This window comes from Apium graveolens, chromosome 10, assembly GCF_009905375.1.
Source record: "Apium graveolens cultivar Ventura chromosome 10, ASM990537v1, whole genome shotgun sequence".
Classification (NCBI taxonomy): Eukaryota; Viridiplantae; Streptophyta; class Magnoliopsida; order Apiales; family Apiaceae; genus Apium; species Apium graveolens.
This window is the reverse complement of record NC_133656.1, coordinates 143,449,834-143,462,218: the sequence shown is the minus strand read 5'-3', so window position 1 is coordinate 143,462,218 and position 12,385 is coordinate 143,449,834. Positions and strand designations below refer to the sequence as shown.

The window sequence follows — 12,385 nt, the reverse complement described above, 5'->3', positions numbered from 1 at the left end:
AAGCACTTTTGCGAAAAGCAGCTTTTGAATTTTACCAAATAATTTTTTAACTGCTTTTCAGCGGAAAGCTGTTGTTGCTGCCACTAACAACAATACCAAACACACTAACTAAACTTTGTTAATTTGAACTACAATAATTTTGCACAGAAAATGGCTAAATCTTTATTTATACAATAATGATATTTAATTGTTGAATTTCTCGATATTTTGGTGGTTCTGCGTCTATTCTGTTAATTGATTCGTTAAATGTTAATGGAATTTTATTTTTCAATTAATAAAAATCAGAAAAATTACCTAAAATCTGGTAAATTCTCCAAAAATAGGGTTCTTGATAGTTCATGCGGATCAAAAATAATTTGGCGGTGTTATTGATTTCAGATTTTGACGTTCCCGTAATCTAACTAAATCCCGTAATCTATATATTCCCTTCATCAAAATTATCAAATGTTACCGATTTCGAAATTTCAGGTTTTCAAAATCGACGAACTCACACATATACTTCAGAGCCACACACAAGAAACACACACGCACACTTCTCAATTCATCTCTCTCCAAGTCGTTTATGCTCGAAAAATCTGTATATTCGGCTAGGTACCATCGCCGGCGACCACGGGTCGCGATGGTTCTGCCCTTGTTTGGTAATCTTCAGTTCACAATATGCACCAACATAATTGGCATCACGTCCTCAATCTAATACCAACTTCAGTTTCACCATTTGATTACGAACACAAAAAAAACTCAACTTCGTACATGAATCTTAAATTTTAATTTTGGGAAAACTGGTACTTTCTTTATTTATCATTAATTTGTAATATAAATATCTATAAATATAAACAACTGTTATATTTAACAAAAAATTTAACGAGAGGGAAGCTGAACCACCACACTGCTGAAAAGTTCAACAATTTGCCATCACTCTGACACAAATAAAGATTTAGCCATTTCCGTGCAAAATCATTATAGTTCAAGATAACAAAATGTAACTAAGTCTATTTTTAAATGAGGGTCTGTTTAAATTGAATGTGAATGCTTTTATTTTTCAAATTATTGCAACGTAGACGATAGTGATTGTTAGGAATCAAGCCTAAATCCTGATGATAAAAAAAATCACATTTGCATAATTATGTTAGGATAAAATGTAACCTCCAATTACTATCCGTCCTAAGGGATATCCATTGGAGAAGTAGCACATCAAATGATGTGGTCATTGTAATATCTTATGTGAGAAAGACATAAACAGATAGTAATGCAATTATTCATTCAGAAGTCATATTGACTCAATGGATAATCATATTCGGATAATTAAGTGTAAATATTCAGTGCCATGTAATTCAGATTAAGTGGAGTAAGTCATCAACTGCTAGTAAAGACAGAGCATCAACAGCTATCTACATCAGTCCATCAACTGCTAAGCAAGTGACTATCAGTGGCTAAGGAAGGCTGTAGCAAAAGGTCTTCAATGACTATGAAGTTCTTGGTCGTATGGATATCAACAACTATGAAGATCTATAGCTATTGATATGACGTGACAGTGATCAAAACCTAAGACTGTCACAGTACATGGGCTGATGGGAATCTCAATAAAAGAAGATGGGTAGCCAAGAAAAACTTGCATGTGATCTTGGATTCTGGAGAATAAGAAACATTCCATTTTCATGCATGGAAAATTGGAGAGATATTCAAGGCTGCATATCAAGATAGAATCTATTCTCATTTGTCAAGCATCACGGGAAAGAAAATGAAGAAGCAACCTTGTTGGACCTCGAAGACTGCAATATGTTTTGTCTAGCAAGCTTTATAACTTGGTGATATATAAACCAAGTAGTAGTAGTGTTTCACTCAAGAAATAGGTTTTTCATTTTCACAGAACTTTAGAGAGATATCCTCCTCTGAGTGAAACACTGAAAATCACAACTGTGAGATTACATATGTAATTGCAACAAATTATTTCTTCAAAAATAAACTTCAGGTGGCAAGTCGAAAAATAACCCACCTGAATTTATAAATATATGTGTTCATATTTTCTTTCCCATGCACAAATTAACTTGAAAATTTTAATTTGTATTCAACCCCCACCCCTCTACAAATTAACCAAAGTTGATTATTAGTGAATAACAGTGATCATTAAATGTGATGATCTAGGCACATTTGTAACAGTAAAGAACATATGTATGCTAGGTCCACTTTCAGTTTTCGAACATGAGGTTATGGTTGTCAAAGAAATCATGTTTTGGGTGATGGATCGCCAAATGCAAATAGTAATAACTGAACTGAAGTTGTTACTCAAAGTGTATGCGATCAACAAAATTGATGTTAATCAACTGGAAGTGGGTTTTATGAACAATTATACATAATGTATCTTTAACATCAAATTTAATAACGCGTATGAAAAATATTTCTTGTTAAATCAAAATTTTTGATAACATTTTTCATCTAAAGATTTATACATTTTTAGAATCATCGAATAGCTAAATCCCTTGTTCAGTCAATTGATACAATTTTTTTTACATATTCTTCTTCCCAGTTATTGGAAAATATATTGTTATGACAGTTCTTTTGAATGAAAGAAGTTCTTTTTCTAAAAAACAATGGCCTTCCACATGCAAAATTTATCATGTTAATATTGTTTACATCAAGATTAAAATATTGACCAAATATGATTCTTTTATGGTAAGAAATCTGTTTTAGTTTATTTTGTTAAGTTTTTATTTCCAATTATTGATTAGTTTGTTTAATTTTGTTTAAGTATTGTTAGGTATGAAGTGTAACACAGGGAGGTGAATGTGTTTTCTTAATTTTCTTGATTTTAATTACTTGAAAATCAGATAGTGTTTTAGGCTTTGAAACTCAACAGCTAGATATATATATATATATATATGTATGTATTTATAGTGATAAATAACTGAATAAAAATACACGAGTAATTATCAAAACTCACTTGATTTATATTAAAATCAAATTTATTGTGCTACAAATCTGCGTTCTTAAATGATAAGAACTCGATTACTTCTCTTGAGAGAATCCGAGCTTTCTAGATCTGTTTAATTACTTCTAAACAAAGGACCTGTGACATTTTATAGAAAAACATGCATAGCTTACAAAGATTACACTAAAATGGACTAACACAAATTCTAAAGTCTATTTGTCTATTATCACTTTAGGTGCAACAAATTTTCATACAATCTAACAAGTCTATAACCCTCCTTTGTCCAGTTCATCTTGGCCCTTGATCTTGCATTTTTCAAGATGCATTTGTAGACTTTCCAATTCAATGATAGAATTGTTTATTGAATGATACTTTTGGATCTTTAAGTTGTTTATATTTTAAATTTTGAAGCTATTGTCGATATCTATTTTACTGTATAGAGAAGTCACATATCGATATGTAGAATGACTTATTGATACCTCAACTTCTCTATAATTATTATGACTTGTCGGGATCTCCAGTTCTCTACAAGTAGATTGACTTATCGATATCTCCAGTTCCCTATATAGGCTTTTGGCTTGTCTATATCTCTAATTCTCTACATGTAGATTTTGACTTGTCGATATCTCCAATTCTCTACAAGTAAATTTTGACTTGTCGATATCTCCAGTTCTCCACATGGACTCTTTAACTTGTCGATATCTTAACTTCTCTACAAGCAGATTGACTTGTCGATATCTCTCTGGACTTCTCTACAAGTCATTTTTGACTTCTCGACAGACATCTCTATACAACTTGATCTGTGACGTGTCGTTATTTGACTTAGAATATTTTTCCAAAAATAACATTATTCAATTCCAAGATTCTATACTTTTTTTTGAGGTATGATCAGGATTGATCTTCTTCCAGAGTTTATTTCTTAGCTTGATGGTTATTTGTAGAAAAATCTTCTAGTCTAATTTCCTTAGCACTTTTACAGACTCAAGAAATATAAATACAAAATACAATAAAATTATCATACAACTAATTTTTAGGGCTGTCAAAATGACTTAGTCTTGTTATGTACAGGCATGTCTTGCACAATAATTTCTCTTAATTTGTGAGAAGATTACTTGTCACAAATTCATTCATGATAAAAAGACTAACCCCAAGCTAAAATTAAAAGAAACTAACAGATTAACAAAGTACATATTTTATACATGAGACTCATCTTGCAGTTACATAGAAAATTGAATTTATAGAATCAGCTAAAGTTTTCATATTCTCGTTGCTCTCTATTCAAATTATTGAGCCTGACAACAAGTTCTTCAATTATTTTAGTGCCTCTTAGAGCTTCCACCAGTTTCAACAATTCATTTACTGAGTAACTGTCAAGAAATTTTATCATGTATCTTGATAATCTATGAGTCTTGATATTCAGAAATACACCATTTTGAGAAACTCTACTCAACCCTTTAGCTTTTAGTTCTTCTGATCTTTTCTCAAACAACCCTATTTCCTTAGCCTTCTTGATTGCATTTGCTTCCATCTCAGTCTTCTCCCTTGCATGTCTTTCACCTCTTTCTCTCAACCTTCTAGCTAGTTCAACCTTTCTCATCTTTTTGAAAGCATCATTTCCAGTCATCAAACTAATTACTCTTTCAAGATCTACTGTTGAGTAATTTTCAATTACTTTTTTATTGAGTAAGTTGACCGTGCCATCTTTAAAATAGATTTTCACTTCTCCCAGAGTTTTCACACAGACTTTTACTATTTCTTTAGCTAATTAATTGGTGTAGTCATCATTTGATATCTCTTCTAAAATTGGTAGAAAATCCTCTTGATTGTAGAAGTTCCTGTTAGGTAATGAATACAGCACATAAGGGGGTGAATGTGTTTTGGATATTTTTAAGGCTTTTTGAATGTTTGTTAGTTGGTGAACAAAGCAGATAAGAAATGCAGCAATATTATGTTAACTGAAAATAAACAGTGCACACAATGTTTCAAAACTCACTTAATTTTGTATTAAAATCAAGCTAGTGTTTTGCTACAAATCCTGGGTTCTTTGTAAGTGAAGAACTCAGCTTCTTCCTTGAGAGCGTTACAAGAAATTCTAGATCTGTTTGATACGATTAAAAGTAAAGGACCAGTTTTTACTTTATAGATTATTAAATACAGGTTTACACAGCATACAATAAGATGTACTAAAGCCTACTTTATGTTATCTCTAAAGAATTCCATTTCTAGCTTAGTGTATCTTTTCAAATCCCGTGAATCTGTGACTTTCCTTTGTCAGTTAATCTTGGCCTTTGATCTTACACTCTTCAAGCTGTTTTTCTAGACTTTTCAATCTAACTGATTAGATCATTTGTTGATTGATAATCTTGATTATTTAACTTGTCTGAATTCTGTACTTGATCATCGTATCGAGATCTCCAGTTTGTTGTATAGAGAACTGACATCTCGATAAGTATAATGGACTTGTCGAGGTCTCTGAGTTCTCTATAAGTGAACTTGGCTTGTCGAGGTCTCTAAACTTCTGCTTGTAGAAATGACTTGTTGATATCTCTGAGATCTCTATAGATATTTTAACTTGTCGATATCTCTGAGATCTCTAATGAGAGAATTAACTTATCGATATCTCCAATCTTCATATCTTCATTTTGACTTGTTGATATCTTTGAGTTCTCTAATGCAGAAATGACTTGTGGATATCTCTGAGATCTCTATAGGCATTTTGACTTGTCGATATCTCTGAGATCTCTAATGATATTTTCACTAGTCTATATATGTGAGACTTCTCTATAAGCTGTTTTGGACTTCTCGATAAGTCATTCTGGAGTTCTCGAATGACTTCTCTATATGACTTGATCTGTGACTTATAGATATCTTGACTTAGAATATTTTTCCCAAAACAGATTTATTCAACTCCAAGCTTCTTCACAAATTCTCTGAGGCATGATCTTCTTGATCTTCTTCCAGAGTTTATTCTTAGGCTTGAGACTGTTTATAGAAAAATACTCCAGTCTAATCTTTGACATTTTTACAAACTCCAGTAATAAAATACAAATAACAAATTTAGATTATCATACAACTAATTCTTAGGGATATCAATTTGACTTAGTCTTGTTATAGTACAGGCATGTCTTGCACAACAATCTCCCTCAATTTGTGGGAAGATTGCTTATTACAAATTCATGCTTGGTAACAAGACTAACCGCAAGTTATATTGAACAATAAAACATTACACACAAAATTGACTGAATTACAACTTTAATACATTGAGTGATTACATGAGTTTGAAAGATACATTCATCAAACAAATTTCTCATAGCCTATTTCCTGCAAATGAGGTCCTTTAATTCTACAAGCACTTCTAGTTCCTCTATGATTTGCGTCCCTCTTAGAGCTTCTACAAGCTTGAGCCATTTATCTAATGAATAATTATTCAAGTAACCAACTCTAATTCTTGAGAATCTGCCAACCTTGATGTTCAAAAAATGTCCATCCTTGGTAATTATGCTCATCCCCTTTGCCTTGAGTTCTTCAGATCTTTGCTCAAACTTTTCTATCTCTTCAATATATTTTCTTTCACTCTCCTCTCTTTCAGCCTTTTCTTTTGCTCTTCTTTCTTCCCTTAATATCAACCATACAGCCAATACAGACCTCCATGCCATTGTACCAGTATCCTTATCCTTTAGTAAGCTTCTTACCCTCTTTATCTCTATGGTTGAAAATATATCCATTAAATTCTTGCCAAGTAAGGTGTAGGATCCATCTTGATAGTAGATTCTTACTTCCCTCAATGATACAACCCAAACTCTGACCATTTCTTCAGCTAATTGTTGAAAGTAGTCTTCATTTATGATGCACCAGTTCAGAGGTAGAAAATCATTTTGATTGAAACAATTCTAGATGTCCCTCTCAGTAACTTGCAGTTTCTTTGGTTTTCTTCCAACAGATTTGTAATGAGTTTTGGTTGGTGGCTTAAAAGAAAGTAGGTTTGAGATTTGCTTTAGAGAAGTTTGGCTTGAGGTGATTGGTATTTTCAGTATGGTGTTAGCACTGTGTTTGTACAAGAATTTAGGATTAAAGGTTAGAGGTGGTAGCGTGTTTGAGTTTATTGGCTTAGCGGTTTGAGTTCGATTGATTTGGATTTGTAGGGTATTTTTCTGTGGTTCTGAACTATCCTCCTTCTTCTTCCTTCTCCTCTATTCACCATTCATCTCATCATTTCCTTTCTTCTTGGCATCTCTTTTTTTATCTCCTTCTTTGCTGCCAGCTGCCTTAGAAGATTGACTTGAATTTGAGTCAAAAGGTTTTTGATTATCTTTCTTCTGCTCATCATCATCCAAGTCATCCTTATTGATTTGAGTTTTAGGCAAATTGGCTTCAGGATTCCTTATATATCTCCCCAACAACTTGATCATTTCTTCATCCTCAACAGTCTTGTACTGCTTAGTCTTCAAGTCAGTCTCCAAGGTCATAATGAGCTTTTTGTTTAACATGACACATTGCTTAGGAATTTGGAAGTGTTTGCAATGTTTGGTGGTAGAACAGATGTATGCCACTACTTTGCTTGGCTGTAAATATGCTTCTGGAAAAGCAGCTACTTGAGCCTTCTTCAATTCAGTTAGCAAGAGAGTGTCTTCTTGAATAACTCTGTGGACTTTATTTATTAGAATGTCCAACTCAGATGCCCTTCTAGTAATGAGATAGTTAAGGGACACCTATATACATTTGTCTACCCCTGAGTCATTTATGTTGACCACAATCCTTTTCTTCTGGAAATTATCCCTTGTCACCAAGATCACCCTTATAGAATTTATTGTCTTATCCGAGGTCTTCTTGTATGTGAAGAAGTTATTGTTTAGAGAAGCCCTGAGAGCCTTGAGCAATTCATTAAATCCCTGCTCAGACTGGGTCCCTCAGCTGCTTTGATGAGCCTCTCCATGGCAACATCAACTGCTTGAGATTTGCCTTTATTAGCAGCTTGAACAGTTTGGGTAAATGATCTTAATTACTTAGCCTCTCTCCCCCTTAGTCTTGTTGGCAGGCATGATAAGAGGTGTAGGGATTTCAGGACTCACAGCTTCTGGAAGTGCAGGCAGTGGGATGTTGAGTGCACCCATGATGGCTCCCAAAGACACAAAATTTTACATTGGGAGGTGCTTGTGAGAGTCTACCAGAGTTAAATATCAGTCTGTTGACTTGACACCATTACTGTGAGTTGAGATACTTGATTTGTCAAGGACTCATTTGCTGATTATAGAGTGGATACTTGATTTTGGAGAGACTGGATTTGCAAGTTTGTTGATGTTGAGATGGGTTCTTGAGAGTTGGAGGAAACTGAGGTACCAAATGTGGCTTGGACAGTTTCTTGATGCCTTCCATCAAAAGAGCAGTTGGCTCATACCTGCTTTGATGAAGTTGGTCTAGCTTGAGTCCAGTGTCATTAGATTTGGTGATGTGCTATTGAACCACTTCATGTAGAGCCATAAAAGATTGCCTGAGATTTTAACATTTGTATCTATTGAAGTCAGATCAAATCTTGCCATTTGGTCAGCAAAATGTTGGAATTTTGATTGAATCTTGACTTATGAAGATATAACTTCATCCATCTTCTCCCTTACCATCTTTCTGATCTTGTCTTGATGACCAGTCAAAGTCAATTCTAGTGCTCTACCAAATAGGTGAAAAGCTTTGATTTGAGCCTTGTAGACTTTATTGACTTCATCATACACTTCTTGTGGAGTCAGGACCTTGGAATTACTCCCTAAAATAGTGACATATTCCTCCCTGAATCTTGCCAAGACCTGATCCATCTCCAATGTGAAGTCTTTTGACAGTCAAACATCCACATTGCCATCCTGCTCAGCTTCATTCACTATCTTCTGCTTTTGCTTCTCAACACACTACACCATAAAATGCCTACTGTAACACCAAAAAAACGTTGCATTAGGGGGTTAATATGTTGCTCTTGCCCCATTTTTAAGCTTTTTCTTAAAGATAGATTTTTCCATGTTGCCTTAGGGGTCTAAGGTAACATCTTTGGTGCCTAAGGCAACATCGTGTTTTAACTTGTTTATATGTTGCCTTAGCTTGCTAATGCAACAGAAAGAGATATCAGTTGTAACTTATTTTTTATGTTACCTTATAGTTCTAATTTTTTTTTAAAAAGTGGGACCCACATATAGGACCACAATTATTACATGGAATATGGGTCCCATTTTTTTGTTATTGTAACATTTTATAAAGCTAATGTAACACTTTGCTAATAAAAAAAATGAAAATTTGTTGTTGATATTTATGCAATCCCAAAAATAAATTCATTAACTCAACGATCCATCCAACAATACCATTTCATAAAACCGATGTACAATTAAATGAACTATATCTAATACATCCCAAACTTCTTAATCTACTAAATACAAACATTACAAGTCTAATTTACGAGAATCGCAATTAACTTAACTAATCCGGCATCTATCTTTAGCTATCTCCTTGAAGATTGGTCTACCAAGGCTCTTTTCCACTAATTGATGTATATTGGGACTGGGGATATTGATTGTCCAGAAAACGTAGTTGTTAACATCTGGACAAAGGCATTTACATAAGAAAGCCACTTCAATGGTGCCTGTGCCACAACAACCTCTGTTTGCTATTCTAAATCCTGCAAAACATATCACTCAATAAGCATTTGAATTTGCTCTACTCGTTGTACCCCACTTGTAGAACAGGGTGTGAGGATAGAAAAAACGATGCAGACTAGTAAGTCTTAATATTTTCTAGTACATATAAAGAAAGATAGATCATGTACCATATTTCCGAGGGTTGTGAATGAGTTCTATCAGAGAATTGTACACATCCAGGTAAACCATCCTTGCGTTAGTAAGACGGTTGTTGAGAGAATTCATTTCATCTGACAGTTTAGCGTTGAATAACTGTGCTAGTTCATTGTAATTTTCAGCACATTGTCTTTGCACTCCTCCTTGTAGTGTCCTCTATGATGGAAGACATCCAATAGGTAGTATTCCAAATACACCTATTCGACGAGCACCCAATTTGTACAGCTCCTTTACATCAATAAATTCAGAATCTATCAAAAATAGATGTGAAAGTAGATCTACAGTTCTTACAAAATTGTGAGTGTTATAACTTATAATATATCTCTACCGTTAACTATATCATAGCATGTTTCTGAAGTAACAATTTTTGTGGTTTCGTGTTGTATGTGTACCTGCGCAAAGCCAGATGCTGAATAGATCAGAAGATCAGTATATGAAGAGTAGTCATAATGCAGTCTCCTAATAGGATTGTTGAAATAAGTGTTGGTAATGTCATTGCTGCCTGCAACTACTACAAACAGGCTGTTGGTCAATATCGCGCTTGTTGTTTGAGCTCCCACTGCAACTTTCAGCTTTGTGATGTACTCATTAAATAAATCTATCTAATCTGATAACGATATAACTGATTGTTTTAATAAGAGTAAGAGAAAATGAAAAATGATTAATAAAAATATCTGAATGTGCACTTTCAAAAGGCTAAAAATAATAATAATATGTTGTCTGCAGAGTTGAAATGTTCACTGCAAGCTTAGATGTTAAAGGATCAAATCCTGCACTGCCTGAAGCAAAGTTCACTCATGTTTAATTTCTTGTACAGTCATATATGTCAGCAGCATGACTCAGCTCCAGCTCATTAATCTTATAGTAACAAACCAAATTTACAATGTCAGCAGATAGTAGGTATATGCAGTTATTATATATTCTGGTCATAAAATATACAACTAACAAAAATTAATATACAGTTATACACCAACTTGGTCAGGTAATGTACAAAAACTATATGAGCAAGCAATAAATTTAAAAATGTTGTTTAAAAGTTTAGTTATGCTAGCCAAAGAGTTTTCACATTCCAAAAAGTGTAAGTGAGGACCGTATTACAAATAAGTGAGGACATAAAAATAATATAAGATATAGTTTATGAATGAAATTAGATAAGTGATCCACCTATGAAGGTGCTGACAACAATCAAACTGTAGATGGTTTCACAGAGCTCGTGCTCCACCTGAGTATGAGTAACAAGGAACTCAATTGGTTTAGAGGAATCATAAGTGTCATCTGGCATGGGAACATCATCCAATTCTTGTTGGGTAAACTCCAGTTCTGTAGATTAGAAACCATGATGCATCTGAAACCAAGAAAAAAGTATGATATCGAGAATTACACTTGCAACTGAAAAAATGTATACACATAGACTATGTTTATCGTATCACGAACCATTGCATCAGAGACGCCAGGATAATTACAATCAAGATGCTTCCAGTAAAGGTCTGCAGTCCAGTTTTGAATACTATAAAATAAAATTTATCAAATAAATAGAAATACAGTACGTGCATAAATTGATATCAAGTCCAAATGTGTCATGGAAGATTAGTAACATAGGCAAAGTATATTTTTTTGCTAAGAATTATTAAGTTTGTCTTGTTCCTGTGCTCCTGGTTCCTCTAAATGCAATCACTATTGCATTCAGATCCTTCTCTACCCCAACAAATGCCTGCACACAAAAAAATATAAGGTTCCAGTATTAATCTGTATTAAAGGTATGAACTTGGTCACATGACCATCATATATGATTAAACATGGAATAACCAAAATGTAAATGTATGATTACAAAAAGGAGTTACGACAGTCAGAAATTATAAGGTTGAACTAAGTACTGAAAGACTATTCTCTTGAACATAGACCATTCAATTTATATAGAATATTTTGTTTTAGTTTCATATAGAAAGGTTTACCAATAGCACAACACTAAGAAATTACTTTTCAAAAATGAAGTCCCCTTCCTGCAGAAATGTCTGGAATTAATAGAATAAGTGAATCCCAGAACAAGGTGTGAGGACAGAAAAAACGATGCAGACTAGTAAGTCTTAATATTTTCTAGTACATATATAGAAAGATAGATCATGTACCATATTTTTTAGGGTTGTGAATGAGTTCCATCAGAGAATTGTACACATCCAGGTAATAACCAAGCACAACCCCAACTGGAATTCCAATTAAGTAATAGCATGCTATATTCACATATGCTACACTGCTTTGCCAACCAGCCCCAAGAGCAACACCTATACACTATAGTACTGAATCAGTCCATCCTTTGCAAACCTACCCCTTCTCATGTCCACACAAAGCTCAATATACTTGAACATAATCTTCAACTGCGCTTTCTGCCATGCCCCGTACCTCCTCAAAGTAATCAGATCTTGAAGAGACTGCCAAACATCCTGCTTCTGCCCCAAAATAATCAACTCGGCACAGTCAAACACCAAAGATCATTATAACAACACAATATACTGATGCCAGGATCAAGAATGATAAATGTTCATTACTGCAAAGAACTGTGGCTCCTGTTCCAGTAAAGGCACCTCCAGCGCAAACACCTGCCCCGGTGAAAGCTTCACCACCAGCTCCAGCTCCA

The 12,385-nt window shown here is 34.0% G+C and overlaps 1 pseudogene; it reads right to left on the bottom strand.

Moving 5' to 3' along the window:
• Window positions 1-9,299: 9,299 nt before the first annotated feature.
• LOC141688998 (GDSL esterase/lipase EXL3-like) lies at window positions 9,300-10,548 on the bottom strand (annotated as a pseudogene).
• Between the last annotated feature and the right edge of the window lie 1,837 nt (window positions 10,549-12,385).